The sequence below is a fragment of the Eleginops maclovinus genome, chromosome 2, assembly GCF_036324505.1.
Source record: "Eleginops maclovinus isolate JMC-PN-2008 ecotype Puerto Natales chromosome 2, JC_Emac_rtc_rv5, whole genome shotgun sequence".
NCBI lineage: Eukaryota > Metazoa > Chordata > Actinopteri > Perciformes > Eleginopidae > Eleginops > Eleginops maclovinus.
Window position 1 is genome coordinate 15,145,032 of NC_086350.1, and position 6,000 is coordinate 15,151,031.

At 40.7% G+C, this 6,000-nt stretch overlaps 1 protein-coding gene across 2 annotated transcripts in view; it reads right to left on the minus strand.

The window, feature by feature from the left end:
• LOC134874170 (genetic suppressor element 1-like) overlaps positions 1 to 6,000 on the minus strand; it is a 33,548-nt gene that overhangs the window by 15,934 nt on the left and 11,614 nt on the right. The window contains exon 1 of one of the 2 annotated variants that reach the window (XM_063898215.1): positions 5,922 to 6,000. This exon is cut by the window's right edge and continues 56 nt beyond it. The exons of the other annotated variant lie outside the window; for it this stretch is intronic. The gene's annotated coding sequence lies outside the window, so the exon portion shown is untranslated. The remainder of the gene's footprint in view (positions 1 to 5,921) is intronic. 2 annotated transcript variants of the gene reach the window in all.

Sequence of the window (6,000 nt, forward strand, 5' to 3'; positions counted from 1 at the left end):
AGCACACAACTGTCCTAAATACAAATTAAGACATTTAACTCCCTTTAGGAATGTTTTTTAAAAAGTGACGATTGAGTGAATAAACACAAGTGAAATGCCATGCTAGCAGCCCCATGAGGCCATAATGCTCCCTGCACACCAGGAAACAGTCGGATGGATGAAACAAGGAGCGACAGCTTCATCAATATTGGGTCAAAAAAAATTATGTTTGGGCAGAGGATTATGCAATTGGAAAAGCAATGTTGTAAAGATAAACAAAAGGGAGTAAGTGTTTATACAGTATCCTTTAAAGGACATCTCAGGCTCATACATTGTCGAACTTCATTTTTTTACCGAGTCAGCTTAACTGTGCTTTGAGATAATGATACTAGTTTTTGTATAATATTATCAAAGCCAGCTAAAATATTGTCTTTTTAAATATATATATATATATATACACACAAACTCATTAGGTGAGGGTACAATAATCCCAGGATGGTGCTATTTGTTGTTATTCATAAAATCTTAATGTACATTCAGGCTTAGCTCTCCATTGTCATCCTCAGTTGTGCTCTTAACTGAATGTACATGACAAATATTACAATATTCTAATTACTTTCTTACAATAATCATACTAATATTTAATACCCGACATTGAACTTGTTAGCACCCTAATGCTACCATGTTAACATACATGTGGTAAGTTAAAGAAATGCTAACATGCAACGCATCTTTTTAAACTAACGGCTAGATTTTCATGAAACGTAGTCTGGGGTGTAATCATGTGTAACATTTTTGAGCAGATTACAGGAAGGATTCATAAATGATGTTTCACTTATGTTGTGAGTGCATTTGTTGGTGCAGGAATAACTGGAATCAGTTGTCCCACAAAAGGGAAAATGGGACCTGAGCATGAGCACCTTTCTTACATATTTATTAAGTATCTTGAGTGCTTGTGGCAATAAACGAAAAGCCAGAAGGTTACTAAAGTCGTTACGATTCATCCTCTGAGGACCGCTTCCAATTTATCACATTCTTTAAAATTGTTTTTAGCCAAGACCAAAGTGTCGGACCAACTGACGCTCCCACCCATAGAGCCAACCTGCCGTGACTGAAAATATTTAAACGTACACCACAAACAAATTAAAAAACTACATCCCATGCCAAAACAGAAATAGAAATCCGGTTGTCACTCCATTCATGACCACACAAACACACCCATACAATCACAATCTGCTTTACATAATGTAAGGGATATAGGACATGTGAAGGCCTGTGTGTTTGACACCTATTCTCTCTCTCTCTCTCTCTCTCTCTCACACACACAAAAACAGACAAACAACGACTGTACAGGAGGACTGTGAGGACAGCAGGGGGGACCTGCTCTGCTCCGTCAGCTCATTAAAAAGCACAACGTGTGTGTGTGTGTGTGTGTGTGTGTATGTGTGTGTGTGTGTGTGTGTATGTGTGTATGTGTGTGGGTGTGTGTGTGTGTGGGTGTGTGTGTGTGGGTGGGTGGGTGGGTGTGTGTGTGTGAAAGGGGAGGGTTTATTTGGATGGAAGCAGAAGTGGTTGTAACACACTACCTACCCTCATTAACCCTCATCACGTTGGGATCTGAGTGTGTGTGTGTGTTCTTCTTTCAGCTACTTTGTTAACACTGACATTAAATTGAGTATCCTCATAACAGTTACCTAACATTAGACCATAATGAGTGTGCAGACAGACACACACACACTTTCTCTCCACTCGAAATATGCTATTTAAGTTTTAAGACATTTTAATTTGGGCCCCTACAGCTGATACTAATCGTAACAACAGCTACTGTTGCTGTAACAATAGCTGGCAGACTTTTTCACATTCCTCTGACAAGCACTCACACACACAAGGAGAGAGAGAAAGAGAGGGAGAGGAAAAGTTGCCAAATGTTTTACAGCCTCTTAAACTTGTCTGTAATAGCAGTCAGAGTGGCGTCAACACAGCAGTCTCCAGGGTTACTCCAGGGGCTGCTAAATGGCTTTACTAGCTCCAGTCACTCTGCAGCTTGCACAGAAACACTTAACACTTCCTTACAATCCATAAACAACGCACACTCTCTCCTACTCCAGCATCTCATACACTCAGGAATACAAAAATAGTAACCTAAATTAACATAAAAGTCAGAACCAACCAAAAAACACATATGTAACCTGTCTGTGTAATGAGAAAAGAACGGGCCAGTCTAGAATTAGCTGACTCGAGATTCACGACATTTGTGCGTCACAAAACGTATGCATGTGACCCCTAGGGACCAAACAGCCAGCACACATTTACGGTCCTGGGATAAATGGAGCAGAAAAACCACATACTGTAATAACCAACACCTCCAGCGAAAAAAACAAACAGGAAGCAACATCCAGACACACGCTGGAGAAGAGAATTAGCAGCACACAGCGGGAAGAGAAACAAAAGTATGGGAAGTGTAGCAGTCATTACTCTGTTTTGTATTAAACAGTGTGTCCGCTAGAGCAGAGCCATGTTTACTGTGCAATCATAACAGAGTCGAGATGTTAGTGAAAGGTCTATAAATTATCGCTGCCACAGCTTAGAGCAGAAATGTGGGCTGTCAGCAAAGACGGGATGGCTACATTAGAAAAAACTGTTCCTCTGTTTTGTTTTGTTCTCTCCTCTCCTTCCTTGAACTCAGGCCTCTACTTGCACCTCCTCCTGGCTTCAGGGTACTTCTCTTCTAGTAACCCCTTCTCCATGTCTCTAATCAGTGTGCTTGTCTCTGAGCATCTTGTCAGAGTCTGTCAGATACAGAAAGAAGATATAAATAGTAGCTGTTTTGGGGCCCTTACACTATTCTCTATCTGTTCACATTATCGTTTCTTTGCCTTGTCATTTTCTCCTCACTATCTCTTTTTCAGTCTACTTCCACTCACCCCGCAGCCTCTCCCATCATGTCGGTTACATTTCTGTTTTTCTCCTCCGAGTCATCGATCTTTTCTGAAGCGCGTGGCTCAGTCTTGCCTCTCTGATACGGAGATGATGCAAAAAGATAAAACAATCTGAGGCAAACCAATCGAGCTCTGACTCAGTTTGTTTCAGCACCTGGCTGCGTCTGACTCTTGCCTGCAGGTTTTGTGTGTGTGTGTGTGTGTGAGAGAGAGAGAGAGAGAGAGAGAGAGAGAGAGACAGAGAGAGAGAGAGTGTGTGTGTGTGTGTGTGTGTGTGTGTGTGTGTGTGTGTGTGTGTGTGTGTGTGTGTGTGTGTGTGTGTGTGTGTGTGTGTGTGTGTGTGTGTGTTGGTGGCTAAGGTGTATACAGGGTTGTGTCAGACAGTTGACAACCACAGTTCCTCCTCCTCAGGCCCAGAGGCCAGCTTACCAGGTGCCGACACCACAGTGGCTAGACCTTAACCATCTGAACAAACACGGGGGGAGAACACACACAGACACACTTTCATTGCACGAAGGTGTGCGAAGACAAACAGACTAGCAGATGCACATGGACTGGCCGTCAGGCAGGTGTTGGGTAAGTATACAGTGTGAAGTGTGTAATTGAAGTGTGCGCTACTAAACAACGATCAGGGTAGTACACAATGATGTAAATGTTGAAACACTCAAGGTGAGGTTTGGGTCAGCAAATCAGAGAGAAGCTGATATTGTTTTCTCTGAGGAAATTAAGTTTACAGATTTTATGGACTATTTCCTCATATATTACCACTGAATAGATTAGACCAGAGCAATGACAACAGCAGCCTTGTCAGCTGATTTATTTTTGTCATCACCTCGATCCTCTGTGCCAGAGTGTATTATAGACGTTTGACTGTCAGCTGTGGGTGCTTTAACAAAAATAATTAGTTTTGTGTCTCCATGTTGTGCTTGTCCATCCTTTTTTTTTTCTTTTCTACTTAGTAGTACAGAAGATGAATTCTCAATCAGTATCCAGGAATACCTTTCAGGATATCAGAATGAAAATGTAAACACTAGGATGTAAAATGATGAATAAGGAACACAATAAAGTGCTTTAGGGTGCGACTTAAAATTAAGTGATGAAATTGCTCCCTAAACAGTTGTTTCCGAGTTCAAAAATCAACTTTAAACCTCCAAAAGTCTTGAAAGTACTCAGAAACAAAAAGAAGACATTGCTAATTTCTTGACAACTGGCTTGGATAAAGCAATTTGAAACCCCAGAACAATATAGTAAAAGATCCATTAGTAAAAAAGGTAAAGATGATAGTATCTTCTGGGTATTCCAGTTAATCACAGGACCAAATACAAACAAGCAATTCCTATGATTTGAAGGCTGGAAATAACCTTTTAATAAACTATCTTAATTTCTGAGAGTTTATCAAAATAGTTGCCAAGTAATTTTCTTTTGTTTGATTAGACTAATGGACTGTACAAAAGCATCAGCTCACAAGATATTTATCTAGCCTACAGGAGATTAAAAAGTAGGATCAGGTAATTAGATACACTTTAGCCTAGCAAAAACAAACCATAGAAATATATTATGGCGATTAATGTGCATTATCTTTTGACAATTAATTTAGCGAAAAGGCAGTTTTAATAATTTAGAGATTAAAAAAACACTGAGGTTAATCTGAAGCCATGGTGTGTATGAGCTTTGCGGTCTGGGTTTACAGTAGCCTCTATATGAGAAGGAGGTAATTAAAGAGATTGGAGGTTTACTCAGTAACCCCTGCTGAGCAGCTGGTCTATGGCAGGTCAGGAGCAGCACATGGCGCATGGAGCGTGTGTGTGTGTGTGTGTGTGTGTGCGTGTGTGCGCGCGCGCGCGTGTGTTGAACTCCACCTGCAGGCTGTATACACACAAAAGCGACGTGATCCGCTTGACTGCTGCTAATGAACCCGGCGGCATCTATCTGAGCCAAACAATACAGTCGCTGTTAAAGGTCCCGGATTAAAGAGCGACTCCTTTAACTCCTACGTGTGTGTGTGTGTGTGTGTGTGTGTGTGTGTGTGTGTGTGTGTGTGTGTGTGTGTGTGTGTGTGTGTGTGTGTGTGTGTGTGTGTGTGTGTGTGTGTGTGTGTGTGTGCAAACCAGTACAAGGAAGCTGGGTGACACACACACAGTTCGTAGGTCCGTCTTCCTTGTCAGTTAAGTTTACCAGGAGCAAACAGGAGCGGTGTATGATCACACAGGAGCGGTGTATATGATCACCGACAAGTTTGACAAGAAAGATAACATAATAATGGACCACAAACACCTCACCTTCTGCGGCTGCGTAAAGACACACACACACTTAACAGTACAAAACAGGAAGTGGATTTTAAATTCGAAATAAGATCATCCAGTGGTCACACCAAGAATATGTATTATATTAATTATTTTAAAGTATATACAATTGCATTGGACTGTGCCTATTTATCTTTGCAAAAGCATTGTTGGCCACTTAATTGAATTGTGACCACGATGATAACGCTTTATTTTGAAAAAGGTAACCAGAAGCAGTTTTCTCCTGCTGGCTTCTCACTGTTTTTCAAGCTGAACCAGTTCGTCTGATTTCATACTGTCGAATGATTCAATCACACACTGCACACTTTGAGTGTAATAATATAAAACAGTTAAAAATACGAGCTTGGAGCTAAAAATAGCCTCCAAGAAAAGTAGAGTTACACTTGCAATAAAGATATAATGTAGCCATACAGCGAGGATACAACTGCCTAAACAAATCAAAGCATAAATGCTGCAATAACAAAAAATAATAAAAGCCTACATAAAACGAGACTTGATAAAGAAAGTCATAGTGTCATTAGATCGAGTCACCACAGACGAAATAAGAGACAATTCAACAATTCAACCCCATGTTAACTTTAAAAGCAGTACACGCATACATACTGTATAGCCAACAACCTTATGGTTCAAACCAGTGTACAATTTAACAATCCCTGGTACTTTGTGTAGGCTACTAAAACAACACAGAAAGCCAACTTACCGCCTCACAAAAGAAAGACAATCCTAGATTTGGCGCATCCTTTAGAGGATAAATTACTGTGACTCCAATGATTTCCCCC